This window comes from Lissotriton helveticus, chromosome 1_1, assembly GCF_964261635.1.
Source record: "Lissotriton helveticus chromosome 1_1, aLisHel1.1, whole genome shotgun sequence".
NCBI lineage: Eukaryota > Metazoa > Chordata > Amphibia > Caudata > Salamandridae > Lissotriton > Lissotriton helveticus.
Window position 1 is genome coordinate 586971909 of NC_136057.1, and position 17281 is coordinate 586989189.

The window sequence follows — 17281 nt, forward strand, 5'->3', positions numbered from 1 at the left end:
CTAAGTGCGGCCTTTGATACGGTCGATCACCGTATCCTCATCCAGCGCCTCAGCAGTGTGGGAGTCTCGGGCTCAGCTCTGTCGTGGCTAAAATCCTTTTTAAATAATCGAACTTTTCAAGTTTGGCAAGGTAACGCTCGCTCCAAATCGATCCTTCTCCAGTGTGGTGTACCACAGGGCTCATCGTTGAGCCCGACACTTTTCAATGTATATATGTCCCCATTAGAAGATATTGTCACTACTTTTGGGATTAAATTAATTACCTACGCTGATGACACACAATTGGTCGTCACGCTTACGCAATCAGACCACTGCTCCGAAAACCTCCGATCCTGTCTGTCAGAAATTCATGGCTGGATGAGTAAATCCCTGCTTAAATTAAACGGAACTAAAACTGAGATTATGCTCCAAGGACATAAGACGACATCCATAGCCGACTCCGTGTGGCCTACATGTATGGGAGCAATCCCCACCCCAAAAAGCGAAATGAAAAGTCTCGGAGTATGGCTAGACCAAGATCTCTCGCTCAGAGCCCAAGCTAAGAAAACGGCTGGCATCTGCTTTGGCCTACTTCGTACTGCACGAAAAGTCCTCCCTCTCCTACCTCCCCATTCCAGGAAGCTCCTTATTCAGGGCTTAATCCTCTCCAGGTTGGATCACAGCAATGCCCTATATCTCGGTGCCCCAGAAGCTACTATAAACAAATTACAACTGATCCAAAACTCAGCAGCGAGACTGCTAACCGGATCGTCAGCCAAGCTCTCAGCCAAACCTGCTCTCAGAACTCTCCACTGGCTGCCAATACTCGAGAGAATCAAATTCAAATCTCTGTGCATTATGCATAAATCTTTACAGGGCAAAGGTCCCCCCATCTTGAGGAGTCTGATGGGCCCCTATAAAGCCAACAGGGCACTCCGATCTGACCACCTGTAACTTGCTAATGTTCCCAGAATAAAGAACTACGAACAGGAGAACGTCGTTTTTCCGTCAATGCTGCGACACTGTGGAATTCTCTTCCACTTAAGATCCGAATTGAACCCAGTCTCCAGAAGTTTCGTAAGCTTCTTAAAACTTTTCTCTTCCCTGAGGTTCCATAAAATATCGCTTTCCCCACAGTAATCTCTACTCTTTAGCGCTGGGACACTCACGGGTAACCATGCACTTCATAAATCCTCTTCCATTCCATTAGCTGTCATTATACGTAATGTGAGGTTCACAGCCCAGAAAAGGCTGCCTGTCAGCCACTGTGCAAGGTCGCTGAGACCCTATTAAGACTTCTTTGACTTACTTACCGCATGGTTGCTGTGCATACATCCCGTCCCCCTAATTCTGCTAAAGCGATATGTACGCGTTTCTGACAAAACTGCCAATAGTTTTGCAGGAAGTTCCTGGCTCTTAGCTACGATACTTTCCGTTGTGCTGGCGTGGTGTAGAGCTTTGAGCATGACCCAAAATGTAGGTCAACTAGGGAAGGCTCTTACAGTAGAGCCGCGGCGTTTACTACAAGAGTGCTGGATGAAATGTTTGACATAATCTCGGCCACTGCAGCAGATTCCAACCGCTAAAAACTTGGCAGTGCGTTCAAGCTGTCGGAAACAATACTCAACCAAAGAGCTGCTCGGGAACAGGCAACACCGTAGGGGGTTGTGCCATCTAACCTTCCCAACGGCACACTCGCCCGGGGTCAATGCACAAGTGTACGCCTACCCAGTACTGCAATGGCAGAGTACTGTTCTTGCCAAATGGCTGCTCTGACCCAACTGCTAGCACCTATAGGTGCCATCTTAATACCACACAGCGTGGATGGCATAAAACCATCCTTGTTAAAAGTAGACCACAATTCCCAGAATGCAGCATACAATATGTCAAAAGTATTTCTACACTGTCACACCGGTCCAAGGGGTGGTGAGTGTCAATGGGCCTCATTCTTGTTTGCTGCTGCACTCCGCTCTGTGATCTCAGCCTTTCCATCCAGATTGCTCTAGACTCAACCTTCACCCTTCATTTCTCAAGATGCTATGCTATGCTCAACATTGCAAAATAAAACCAATAAGCAATAGGACAGACGCGCCGCGACCCCCCTGTTAATTAAACATGACCACCCTGCTCGAACGCTCCCAAACTGCCTCACTTGAGACCCCAAAATCATTTACTTACTAAAACAGAGTATTAGTGGACAACTGGGTCTCTGTCTATCTGGGGCCCGGTCCAAACAGCATGTTAGACCACAACAACACTTTGCAGCCCCAAGAGTTGCCGGGCGGGCCGGCAGAGAGCAAGTTATACTACAAAGAGGCAAGAGGAGCTTAGAAGCACTGTACCTGGAGTAAGTGTCGTGCCCGCAAATTACATATTTTTGTCAAAACGGATGCTAACCTCACTGCTTGTAGAAACATAAGAGGGTCACCAAACACCAAATACACCAGCACCTCGCTAGAAGCGTGATTTTACCCATAGCAGCACTTTCCAAACAGTAACCATACTCACATGTTCCCACTGCCTCGCAAGACTGCGATAGCCCAAGTGCGTGCTGCATCGTGTGCACATAAGAAGCTTCATTTCCAATTCTAGCTGAAATAAGAAGCAGCAGTGGGAGTAGGACCAATGTATTCGGAGACTGGAGCAACTCCTTTATGACCGGTGCCTGTGATAGGCAACAGTTGCTAATTGCTGAGTGCCCATCCCCATTGACTAGAGAGGGGGCCGAGGGGCATGCGGTCGACACTCCTTGTTGGCTGGGACACTCGCTTGTATACGAAAATGGGAACACCTTGCAACCTCGCTGCCCCCCCAAGCAACTACCTGGGCAGCAGAAATTGCGGAGGCGCGGCCACAAGACGCTCGCTCCCCCCCATCCCCCTGAAAACAGGCCACCTGCCAGGGACCTGCCACCGCAATCGGCACTGGCCCTCGCTCCGCCCGAGCAGGAAACCCTGCAGGCAGTGAAGGGAGCGTGATGGCTGAGATTCGGCCATCCCCCAATGCTAATAGCTTCCACCGAGCCGCTGCAGGGCCGGTTTTGCTACCCCACTACACGCCCTGAGCCTAGTTCTACGGAAAGTCGGGGTTCGGCTGCCTATTTACTATTGCTCTAAACTGCGGGGGCTTGCCTGCTCGCAGCTGGGTCCTCAGGGCAACGCGATTACCCGCCCTTGTCTTCATTGCTTCATTTTTGCGCAGGAGAAGGAAGCGTCACTAATAGTCGTTGGATGTCACACATAATTACACTGAAATTATGAAATTGTCTGTATTAAGCAATATGGCCTCTATGCACCACACGGCCATGATCCGTGGTGTCGTAAGGTTATGAAAACGCCTCCCTCTATTGTGTCTTGAAAATGTGACTTTTTTGTGTGCCAAAACATTTCGGGACAAATATTTGAGACAGTCGCCATGTACTATATGAAACGTGGTGGCCACTGTTGAAATGAGAAGCATATTTATGCCTGAAGTACTGATACTAAAGAGGACTCAAAAACTATGAAGTATAACCCGAAGCTTCCTCGCATTTCTTATTTGAACTTGTTTTTCAATAAGTGCATTAACATAATTCAAAATCTATTCTTTGTTAGGAAGCCTACTTAAATGTCTTTATCCTGAAGAAACGTCAACTCTGCATTCAGAAATGGCCGCCGCGTCAACGTAGTCCACAGACAAACCTCCAGCGGGCGCTCTAGTCTATTGTGGCTTTCTATCATCCGTGACCTGGGCAAGGGGCGGAGTCGGCGAAGGAGGAAAATGGCGGAGGTGGTGAGTATTCTATCTCCGTCTTCCATCACCACCCCTTTTTGTACCACTTTGTTCACCATAAGTTGGCAGGGTATGCTCAGACGTGAGTCCCTTGCTCACTTTGCCACTGGATTCAAGCAAGCCGGGCTGAAGAAGGCTGAAATGCCAGAAACCGTTCCTCGGAAGCTTGTATCCGGTCCATGGAAGGCATGGCTTGGCAGTTCGGGCTGGACTGTTCCCATGAGGCACAGGGTCAGACTGATTTGCATATGGCATGTCTGAACTGGGGTGGCAGAGTGGGCTAAAGAACGGTGATGGATTAAACCCAGATCTGTTGACTGGGTGTGAGTGTTTGATTGGTTCAGATGCTCCGTCCATCACCACCCCCTTTTGTACCACTTTGTTCGCCATAAGTTGGCAGCGTATGCTCATACGTGAGTCCCTTGCTCACTTCGCCACTGGATTCAAGCAAGCCGGGCTGAAGACGGCTGAAATGCCAGAAACCGGTCCTCGGAAACTTGTATCCGGTCGAGGGAAGGCATGGCTTGGGAATTCGGGCTGGACTGTTCCCATGAGGCACAGGGTCAGACTGATTTGCATATGGCCATGTCTGAACTGGGGTGGCAGAGTGGGCTAAAGAACGGTGATGGATTAAACCCAGATCTGTTGACTGGGCGTGAGTGTTTGATTGGTTCAGATGCTCCGTCCATCACCACCCCCTGTTGTACCACTTTGTTCGCCATAAGTTGGCAGGGTATGCTCAGACTTGAGTCCCTTGCTCACTTTGCCACTGGATTCAAGGAAGCCGAGCAGAAGACGGCTGAAATGCCAGAAACCGGTCCTCGGAAGCTTGTATCCGGTTAAGGGAAGTCATGGCTTGGCAGTTCGGGCTGGACTGTTCCCATGAGGCACAGGGTCAGACTGATTTGCATATGGCCATGTCTGAACTGGGGTGGCAGAGTGGGCTAAAGAACGGTGATGGATTAAACCCAGATCTGTTGACTGGATGTGAGTGTTTGATTGGTTCAGATGCCCCGTCCATCACCACCCCCTTTTGTACCACTTTGTTCGCCATAAGTTGGCAGGGTATGCTCAGACGTGAGTCCCTTGCTCACTTTGCCACTGGATTCAAGCAAGCCGGGCTGTAGACGGCTGAAATGCCAGAAACCGGTCCTCGTAAGCTTGTACCCGGTCCAGGGAAGGCATGGCTTGGCAGTTCGGATGGACTGTTCCCATGAGGCACAGGGTCAGGCTGATTTGCATATGGCCATGTCTGAACTGGGGTGGCAGAGTGGGCTAAAGAACGGTGATGAATTAAACCCAGATCTGTTGATTGGATGTGAGTGTTTGATTGGTTCAGATGCCCCGTCCATCACCACCCCCTTTTGTACCACTTTGTTCGCCATAAGTTGGCAGGGTATGCTCAGACGTGACTCCCTTGCTCACTTTGCCACTGGATTCAAGCAAGCCGGGCTATAGACGGCTGAAATGCCAGAAACCGGTCCTCGGAAGCTTGTATCCGGTCCAGGGAAGGCATGGCTTGGCAGTTCGGATGGACTGTTCCCATGAGGCACAGGGTCAGACTGATTTGCATATGGCCATGTCTGAACTGGGGTGGCAGAGTGGGCTAAAGAACGGTGATGGAGTAAACCCAGATCTGTTGACTAGATGTGAGTGTTTGATTGGTTCAGATGCTCCGTCCATCACCACCCCCTTTTGTACCACAATGGGGGACAACCACAGAAGCATTTTATTAGCAAAATATTGTCGAATGCATTTCGGCACAGGTTTGCCTTCATCAGAGCCCAAGTATTCAGGAGGCTTCCATCATCACAAGGTGTAACTCCTGCTGCCTTCCTATTCTTGCAAGATGGCTCCGCCCCCAGAGATGAGAGTTCACCTGTTCCAGTTCACGGGGTGTTTGCGATTTTGGAAAAGGGGGGTGGTGATGGACAGAGTTTCTGAATGATGCAGAATACTCTTACCAAGTCAAGAGATCATGGTTTCAATCCATCACCGTTTTTTAGCTCAATGCACCATCCCAGCTCAGAACCTGGCTATATGTAAATTAGTCTGTTCCTGTCCCAGTGCATGATGGGAACAGGGCAAACCAAACTACCAAGCCAATTCTTATACTGGTAAGGAAACAAGCTTCCGGGGACCGGTTTCTGGCATCACAGCCTTCTTCGGCCCGGCTTGCTTGAATCCTGATGGTGCAATGAGCAAGGGACTCACGTCTGAGCATACCCTCCCACACATAGTGTGGATAAAATTCGGTTTTATCCACACTATGTGTGGGAGGGTATACTCAGACGTGAGTCCCTTGCTCATTGCACCATCAGGATTCAAGCAAGCCGGGCCGAAGAAGGCTGTGATGCCAGAAACCGGTCCCCGGAAGCTTGTTTCCTTCCCAGTATAAGAATTGGCTTGGTAGTTTGGTTTGCCCTGTTCCCATCATGCACTGGGACAGGAACGGACTAATTTGCATATAGCCAGGTTCTGAGCTGGGGTGGTGCAGTGAGCTAAAAAACGGCGATGGATTAAAACCATGATCTATTGACTTGGTAAGAGTATTCTGCATCATTCAGAAACTCTGTCCATCACCACCCCCCTTTTCCAAAATCGGTTTTATCCACACTATGTGTGGGAGGGTATACTCAGACGTGAGTCCCTTGCTCATTGCACCATCAGGATTCAAGCAAGCCGGGCCGAAGAAGGCTGTGATGCCAGAAACCGGTCCCCGGAAGCTTGTTTCCTTCCCAGTATAAGAATTGGCTTGGTAGTTTGGTTTGCCCTGTTCCCATCATGCACTGGGACAGGAACGGACTAATTTGCATATAGCCAGGTCCTGAGCTGGGATGGTGCAGTGAGCTAAAAAACGGTGATGGTTTAAAACCATGATCTATTGACTTGGTAAGAGTATTCTGCATCATTCAGAAACTCTGTCCATCACCACCCCCCTTTTCCAAAATCGGTTTTATCCACACTATGTGTGGGAGGGTATACTCAGACGTGAGTCCCTTGCTCATTGCACCATCAGGATTCAAGCAAGCCGGGCCGAAGAAGGCTGTGATGCCAGAAACCGGTCCCCGGAAGCTTGTTTCCTTCCCAGTATAAGAATTGGCTTGGTAGTTTGGTTTGCCCTGTTCCCATCATGCACTGGGACAGGAACGGACTAATTTGCATATAGCCAGGTTCTGAGCTGGGATGGTGCAGTGAGCTAAAAAACGGTGATGGATTAAAACCATGATCTATTGACTTGGTAAGAGTATTCTGCATCATTCAGAAACTCTGTCCATCACCACCCCCCTTTTCCAAACACGGGGTGTTTGCGGACTGCAATACCCAGAATGCAGAGTTCTGATTCCAGGTAGGTGATGCGTGGGATGTTTGTTGAACCTAATGGTTAGGTGGAATGCAGGGTTGAAATGTTTTGAAAGTCCAATTTTCCTGCTTGGAATGAAAACAAAACGCCTCCTCAGGTCCCCACCCCTCTTCAGCCACAAGATCAGGACAATACTCGGCGGGGGAACCAATGGCAATGCATACCGCCCAGCATGAGGTTAATAGCCTCACAACCACCCTGTCTCTTACCAAACATTGTGGCGGGCCCAGGCCGATCCAATATATATTGAAATACCATAAACTCTCCAAACCTTCACAAGGCGAGAAGAGAGTTACGAACTCCAGTGGGTGAAATGACATTAGTTCTTTATTGCTCACAAGCCTCCGTAATATATATATATATATATATCCTCACCCATGGAGGGTGGCGCATTCGCAGGCGGATAAAACCGGCTGATAAATCCACATAGTAAAACACGTTCTGAGGCCAATAATCCAGGGAAAGATTCAAGCAAAAGGGGATTAATTATCAGCATTAATCCTCTGTGACACGTTTCAACCAGAAATGGTCTTGATCACACAACGGAGCAATAATCGCGAGTCATTTACATACACTTGCATTAGAAATGAACATAGGACTATACAACCATGATATCTCAAAGTGATCCGAAATAGAAGACATGATGAAAAGGCAAAGTGTAAAGAGAGATAGTAAACACCAGCCAAGTAGCTACTTACCCAGTGGATGCCTCGTATTAATTTATTGTTGGAGGCAGGAGGAAATAAGTGGACAAGGATGCAAGATAAGTGAAATATATATGTTCGTCGGGTGTTACTTATGCTGTTGGCGGGATGCCATGAGCTATGTAAAGTACAGTACGAAAGAAAGAGATGGCGGCCATCTTGTAGGGGTTATTCTCAATGTGTAAGGCAAATAGTGATCCGTGTATCATATATACACAATAACACCATAAAAAATATAAACAAGTGAATAAGAAATAATATACTAATTATTGTAGACGATCAATAAAATGTTCAAATTAAAAAATTACTAATAACATTCAAATACATGTAAAAATAAAGACAAATAATATGAACTATAGAAACAACTAATGCTAATAAAATCTATTTAACCAATATTATGAAAACTATTGAAGACTAAGAATATTAAATATACTATTATCACTCTAGTTTATGTAAAATTAGGAAAAGTGTTGGACTTCAGAGGAGTTAGATTTACTATTCTTACTCCAGTCATTGCAACAGTGGGGAAAGCATTGGATTTTGGAGGGGTGGCATATACCATTACCACTCCAGTCTAAGCAATACTAGGGAAAGTGTTGGACTTCAGAGGAGTGAACTTTACTATTCTCACTTCAGTTTACCCAACAGTATGGGAAAGTGTTGGACTTTGGAGGGGTTAAATATGCTAATCCCACTCCAAAAAATAAAACGGTATGGAAGTATTGAACTTCATGGGAGTTATATTTACTAGTTTCTCTCCAGTCAGCATAAATGTATGGAAAGCGTTGGGCTTTGGAGTGGTAGAATTTACTATTCCAACTGTAGTCTGTGCAACAGTAGGGAAAGCGTTGGATTTCAGAGAAGTGAAATTTATTATTCTCACTCCAAAGAGGGCAAAAGTAGGGAAAGCATTCGATTTCTGAAGGGTAAAACACCTATTCCGACTCCAGTCTGTGCAACAGCTGGGAAAGTGTTGGATTTCAGAGAAGTGACATTTACTATACCATTAAATGGTTGGGAAAGTGCTGAACTGCAAAGAGGTTAATTTTACTATTCCATCTGTAATCCAACAAGAGTAGGGAAAATACTTCACTTAGAACACATTGCATATATGAGAACCCCATGAATGTAGAGAAAATATATATTTCTCAATAAAAAATATTACTTAACATAAAAATATATATGTATTAAAAAACTAAAAACAATTATTAAATTTACATAATTACTATTCAACAAAAAAAATCAATGATCAATTAATAAATAATTGGTATTCAATTATTAATTAACTTCCCACCCTGTACCTCTACAAACCTAGCAGCCACACTTAAAATGTATCTACAAAAACTATTCCATACCTTACATATTTACAATAAATGTAATATTTAATTAATAGTTAATACTTAATTGTTAATGAATTTTACTTAGTTTACTTCCGAACCTATACAACTACAAACTTAGCATACTGAAACTAAAATAAAATGAAATTAAATAAGCATTCCACAATTTAAATGTTAAACATTCAATTAAACAATTTATTTACACTTAATTAATTGTTATATAATTATTTCTCAACTAATTTCCCACCCTTTTCCCTACAAACCTAGCATCCCACAAATAAATTATCAGTAAATAAATCAGTTTTCCTTATTTTACAAAATTAAAAAATAATTAAATAATTATGTAACATATATTTATACATTATAAATTAGTTATTACTTAATTAACTTCCCACAAACTTAGTAGCCCCTACTAAATCTAAGTAAAACAATAAGTATTACATGCATTACTAGAGTAAAAAGCAATCAAGTAATCAGTTATTAATCAAATATTACTTAATTAAATTCCCACTTTAAACCCCTACAAGTCTAACAGCCTGCTAATAATATATAGCAAAAGTAAATCAGTATCATATAATAAGTATCAATCATATGATTAAATAAAATGTATAAAATAATTCTTAATTATTTATTACCTAATTAACTCCCACGCTATCCCCTACAAACCCAACAACCAACAATGACACTATAAATTACTATTAAAAATGTATCAAAAATTCTAAATCATTTAACATGTCAAGTTATATTTTAAAAACAATAAATAACATTTAGGTGAAGAATAGTTTCATAAAATGAATATATCAGCTAAAACATGTTAACATAATTAAAAATTATATTTTTAATTTCTATAATAGTGAAAATGATATTGAAAACATCAACATTATTTATAACAATCTTACTTACCTCAACAAACAATTTTCTTGACAATTTTCTGTCTCGCTATATTTTTCAATCGATATTTTCTCCAAACACCAAAAGAGTTCATCCTGTGTGTTTAATGTTAGAAAGTCATCCTTTTGACCTGTTCACCCCCATTCTTTGCTAAATGATACTGGTGGTAACTGACTCTGACTGTACCCTGGGCTCTGCTAACCAGGCCCTATGGCCAGTGCTATGTGTGAAAAGCTACACGTAAAAGGGTACACTCAACATTGCCAATGACAGACCCTATAAGTACCTTAAGGCCAGGGGTACAATCTACCTATAACTCCCTAGTATATCATGGGGTATGGCGATTTAGAGGCCCAGCAGATTTCCTGCACTTACAGATGTGCCTTGCTGTGTGCCTGCTTTCTTCTTAATGGCAGTCCTGCCTTGCAGTCTGTCTATAAAAGTAAGTTATCACAATTGGTATTGACCGACCCTCTTAGTCCCTAGTATATAATAGGACTAGGGGATTCAAACTACCTATATCTCCCTAATATGCGATAGGGCATGGAAGTGTAGAGGCACAGCAGATTTCCTGCACTTGCATGTGTGCAATGCGGAGTGGCTGCTTTAATTTTAAAGGCAGCCTGGCTTCTCGATTGTCTTCAAATGTAAATTGTATGCAAGCTTGACTTTGGTGGTATGACCACTTTAAAAATGATAATCTGCCTTATTCCTACATATTAGGTACACCAGCGTCTCCCCTAGGAGTCTCAGGGTGGGGGGTCATGATACTATAAGCAGGGGTCTTATAATAGATGTTTTATATGCCCTCAGAAGGGAAAAACTGCCCATTTAATGTGTCCCCATTGTAGATACCTAGCTCCATAGGCTAACATTGTAATATTTTATTTAATTATAAATATTGCTAGGAAAGGAGTGAAATATAATACAAAGACTTAAAAGATTTGTATTGTCGAAGTACAAACGACTACGACAGTTGGCCTTCAGAAAGGATAGTACAATTTATATGAAAAGCGGCAGCATATCTTTTACAGTCGTTTTCTGGTAAGAGAGTGTGCAAACCTGATTAGTGCGCCGATCATACGAAAGTGCGTTCCCCTGATAGGTGATACTATTTTTTAATTTGGTGTTTGTTGATCTTGCTGATATATGCTGGTTTCTTTATACCATCTGACTTAGTAATCATATGGTTATGGGCTTGTCCCCATTAGAGTATGATTGGACTTGGACATGAGAATATCTTTTGTTCTGTTTATACAGGATAGTAGAACACGACTTAAAGTTTGGCAATCCATTCGGAGGGACAATAGAACTTTTCCCTTAGTTGGTGTTGGATATACATAAAATTGGATGTACTTTTGCAAAAGCCAGAAGATTCATCAGTAAGTATCTATTATGTCATGGGTCTGGTTCTATAGTGGATTTTTGAACATTGGTTAAGTTGTCACATCTTATTTTATGTTACTTTTGTGTCTATTCACGTGTTATTGGTGGTTGTACATGTACACAATGGGTATTGTATAACTCATTAGTAGCCCTGAGTAGGTAGGGGCTAAATGAGTTGGTATATGTGGTTTTCCCTCTGGGATTAATGTAGTACAATGGTATGAATTTTGCAATACTTGAATCTCAAGGCAATGGTAATTAGTATAATTTTGGTGGTCCAAGCCTTGCATAAAATATTGCAACTTATATATCTTCCTTGTGTGGGCCAGTTTTTCGTATTATCTTTATACTTTTCTAGGTTGTGCCTTTCCCCCGGGTTGAGCAGCTCTTTTTAAGGCTCTATATCTGGCAGGTCCTGAGGAAGGTGGCATGTCATTGTTTCTGTAGCCACCGAAACACGTCGACCGTAGCCTTGTTAAGATCCTGCTATATGCAGTTGTTGGACTTGGTCATTTAAACTACAATGTCATACTGTAGCTGAGCTTCCCAGATGTATGTGATGTGTGTGAAAGCTGGTCTGGGTTGTTAAGAGTGTGGTATGAATGGTTGTGTGTGTATTTGGTTTGTATCTTTCTACCTGGGGTTGTTATTATTTTTCTTGTATATAATGCTTTATTATTCTTTCCATTGAAATATGCGTATCTTTATTTGGAATAATTTGTGCGGTGTTGTCTAAATGCATGTTCTAATAAATCTTTGCCAAATAAAAGAACAAGACGATGAAAACAATTTCTGAGAAAAGAAATGAAATACAATAATATATTTTTGTTATTTGATTGAGTATTTGAAAGCTTCTTGGTGCTCACATTTTGTAATTGAATTAATGTAGTAACAAAATGTAATTTTGTTAATGTAATTAATGAAATAAGATTTTAGGTTGTGAGGGAGAGTTTTCTCTGTATGTGTTTGTATTTCCCCTCTTCTCCCTGACATTGTATGTTTTTTAGAGGGGTCCCCTACATACTGCATTGCATACAAACATGACGTGTGTACAATATAGCTAACAGGACCAAACAGTGAATATGATAACAGTAGTTCATCACAGACCAACAGCGGTGCAGCCCCAAGCCCCAGAGTCAAGAAGAACTGAAGTGCCTGTCATCTCTGCAAAACCCTGAAAAATGAAATAGGCCATTGGCAATGTTGAAGTGGCATATAGAGCATGTGTCACAGTAAACCATAACCACACAGAAAACCCTTTATTTAGCAAGGACACTGACAAGTCAGACAACAGGAGTAACTGTCTTTAATCACATATCACACAGATAGTCATAAAAAGTAGACCAGAGCAAGGCCAGTGGCCAGTACAAAGTACAGAGTAGTTACACGAGGACCTGCACAGGGAAGAGGCAAACATCATTGAACACAAGTCCAGTAGCCAGTCCAAGGTGCAGAGCAGTTACACGAGATCCTGCACAGGGAAGGGGCAAACATCAGTGACCACAAGGCAATAGCCAGTCCAAGGTGCAGAGCAGTTACACAAGATCCGGCACAGGAAAGGGCACACATCAGTGAACACAAGGCCAGCAGCGAGTCCAGGGTGCAGAGTAAGTACATGAGATCCTGCACAGGGAAGGGGTGATACTGTACCCTGCCATGGTCAGTAACACAGTAAAGGGGGTAAGAATGTGCAGTCTAGGCACCGATGTGGGAGGGTCAGGTGTGTGAGGGGGACTTGGCTGTCAGTTGGACTGGGAGGTGGCTGAGTGTCGAGGACAGTTGGAGGACTTGACTGGGGAGCGTGAGGCCCGGCTGAGGTAGAGGTCTCAGTGGCAATGGAAGCCAGAGGGCTGCTTGGACCTGGTAGTGTAAGGACACGTGGAGGTGGAGTCATGCTTCCCTGAAATACAGTGTGGGTGGGAGAATGTGGAGGGGTGATCTTCCACTTCTTGGGGATTCAAAATGGCTTCCCTGTCTTGGTAGCAGTGGTAAGCGGTACGTGCACAACAGGCACACTTTCCACCAAAGCTGCAACAGATACAGCTGGTGGCCCTCCCTCTGGGGACATACTGGATCCAGTGGCGTGCTTGGCCTGGTCTTGCCTCTGCCCCTCCATCCCCTCAATCCCCTGTTTACCAGTTGGACCCCCTACAGTGCCCTCCTTAACCTGCTTCACAGGGCTCTGGATGGGAGTTGATGTTGTGGGTGAATCACCCTTGGAGCTCTTTGTATGTGTACACTTAGCAGGCAACAGTTTCTCAGCGGGCACCGCAAATGTCTGCTTGTCTTTGCGAGATGCTTTGTGGACAGGGGAGTCCTTGGCTGGGGATGCCGCTGAGGCATGTGAGTCTGAGGCCTGCCTCTTGGCTTTATTGTCCCTGGGTGTCACCTGAAGGGCCTTTGTGCTCTGGGGTGGCTTTAGTTTTCTATGGGGATGATGTCTGCATCCTGGACCGCTTGGGCTGCTGCTGTTGTGTGCTGCGTGTGCTGTATCTTACCCTTGAGGTCTGTGGTGTCTGGTCACTATCATCCGATGTAGCTACTGGCAGGGGGTGGCCAAAGGGACTGGAGCTGGACTCTGTGAATGTGCCAGTTGAATGGTTGCCGTAGGACAAAGACAGTCCGGTGTAGCCCACCCACATCTGAATGTATGCCCTCCATGAAAGCAACAACTTGTGCAAATTTTGTTTGTCGTGGTCTAGGAAGGCATTGAGGAGAGTTGTCTGGCCCACACACAGCTGGTACAAAAGGCCCACAGACTCAGCACTGATGGCAGCAGGGGGGACAGGAGCAGGGGTAGCAGTGTGCCTGGGATAAAGGACACACTTCCTTTGTTACTGGTGCGAACACAGGCAGCACTAGTGGATGTATGTGGGAGGGTGGGCACTGGACGCTGTGTGATGGAAGAGGAGGCAGAGTCCCCACTCCCTGTGCCCGCCAACATGGATGCATCACCGCTGGCATCAGATGATGTTGAGGTTCGTGTCTCTGGCTGTGATTCTTCAAGCAGACTCCTGTCCCCCTCCGAGGCACTGGTCACATCTGTATCACTGTGCTCGTTTGTAGCAGTCGTGCTTGATGCCTCACCACTGGTGTCCGTCCCCTGTCCTTCTGTGCCCATGGGAGATGCTGCAAGAGATAGATACGTAGGGTCGGTTCAGTGGCATCAACACAAACATCATATGCAAGCAATAAGATGACGATATCCCCATATTGCACACCACGCTGTACAGTAACAAAGTGCAAAGTCAATACAAAATTCAATTTTGCGTGTCATCATTCAAACGTGGCAAACGTGAGCCATGTGATGACCACACAGCCAAATAGCCTGCCGTTGGCTCCATTTAACCAGACACACAAATCCCTCTGAGCACACCCAGGGCCCTGAGGGAGGCAAAAATTCACCTCCAAACATGCTGCCACTCTCAAATCTGGAGGGAGCAGAAGTGGACGACACAGACACAGACTCAAACATAACAGTCAACAATTGCCATGAGCTCATGTCATCCACCAGGTTGTTCTTTGGGGCACAACTACAGTTGCACATTGGTGTCAGACGTCTAGTCCTCACAAATCTGACATAAGTCAATGCACACATTGAGGAACGCATACTCAGATGATGCACACTGCTGTTCCCTTCCATGGGATGTCCCTGACTAACCCACTGCAGACGATGCCAGAAGTCCACGACTCAGAATGCAATGTCAAGGAACATTACTCCAATGACATGAGGAAACACAGAGGCTACTTACAAGCCACTGCAGCACACTACCAACATCACAGAGAGCAGCGCTGGCCAAGGCTTGGAACACATGCAGTCACTCACAGCCAAAGTCACCCCTCTCAGAATACACACCCCCATCTTGCTGCTGATGCTCCCACAGACGTGCATCCAGCTCAGGCTGTGTCACAGCTAAGATTCGGGCCATTAGTGGTGTCATGCTCCGGGGCGCCAACCTGCCAGTCCGAGGGAGCAGCCCCAGTGTCATCTCGGCCACATTCTTGCTCAGCCGGCAGATGCCATCCCACCTCTCTTGACAGTGGGTACGTCGTCGGTTGGAGACACCCAGAGCTCTCCCCTTGTGTGCAATGGCACTCCACACGGACCTAGGCTGGTGGACTTTGAGCTGCAGGTATGGGAGACAGGAGGGGGAAAAATCTGTGACAGTGTTTTGTACCACTATTTCTCAGTACAGGTGAATGATACTAACTCAGCCCAACTTCACAGACATGCCAAGTTGAAACAATACTGCATCTCATATGGCACATTTGCATGGGAGAATCAGACGAAAATGCATGCAGGCATGAGGGTGGACACAGTACCTGGTCATCTCTGGTACATGCAGTATGCCAGCACAGAAAGTCATGTGTAGGCTGCCCACATCTACTATCCAGTCTGAGGGTGAGCAAGAAATACATCACATTTCAATATATGTTTAGGGGCTGAGTCACTGTGTCCAACACTGTGCAGCCAACAATATCCTATATCTGTGAATCTCTCACTGTGTCATGGGGGTCACATCGAGGGACATGATCTTACAATCCCACACCCTACTCAGAGTCCTGTCGTGTGCACTCTACAGGGCTGACATGGCTCTTTGATGGAGAGTCCAGCAAACCACACACATGTTACACTGTACATTCAGTGATGTGTCTTAGTCTGATTGGGCAGTGACTGTGCAGGCCAATGTGGGGCATCAGAAATGTTACATGAAAGGAAACAATGAGAGCCAATACATTGCCTACACATGCCAGTCAGGACACATGCTGGTGGAAATGGAAGGCGCTGTGCACAAAAGTATGACAATCTGCTGCATCATAGGTGAATGAACGCCAGGAGTGTCACCGTCTGGTATTAAAGTCCTGAGTATAGTGCTGAGCCATGGCTCGTTCAAAGTCAGACACAATTCCATCACTACCCTCTGGATGTAAACCCTTGCTAAGGCCACAGATGAGCCTCTGAATAACATCAGGGACCCCACATATATACACAAGAGCAATTACTGTCCTGACTCCAGCATTACCAACTTGCTGCGTCACTGTATGGCTGACAAGACTATACATGTCCCTCCATTCTCGATGTGCAGGCAGGGAAATGTGTGAAGTAGGCTACACATCCCTTTCCCCTGGGGAAAGCATGCTAGGCAGTGCATGTCACAACCCCACACCCTCAGGCACATACTGCAGCAGATGAATGTTATGTGTGCCCCCTGCACTCTCACTTCCACTCTGAAACACTTACCATGACATTTGGAGCACCATATAGCGTCGGTTACCTTGTGAGCACCTCATCCACCAGGACCTCCAGCTCCTCAATGGTGAAGGGACTGGCCCGGATCTTCTCAGTCCTCACCATCACTGTGTCCAGGAGACAGGAGCAGCAGCAGGTGGTGGTGAGGGGTGGCAGGCAGCAGGCTCTGGAGACAGGAGCAGTAGCAGCAGCAGTTGGTGGTGAGGGGTGGCATTCAGCAGTCTCTGGAAACAGGAGCAGTGGCAGTTGGTGGTGAGGAGTGGCAGGCAGCAGGCTCTGGAGACAGGAGCAGCAGCAGGTGGTGGTGAGGGGTGGCAGGCAGCAGGCTCTAGAGACAGATGCAGCAGCAGCAGGTGGTGGTGAGGGGTGGCAAGCAGCAGGTTCTGGAAGCTGTGGAAATGTGAGGCTCTCTCACACACATATATAGCCCCCTGGGGCAGTGTTAGTGGTTCTAAGCTGCTGAAACTGGTGTTCCAGGTCAGCCTTTTTTAAATGCATCCAATGACCTGCTCCGCGGTGGCGGAGCACGCCTACAGCGATTTTAAAAATTGCAATCGTCTACTGCGATTGCGGTTTCCATTGGCTGTAAGGGCATGGT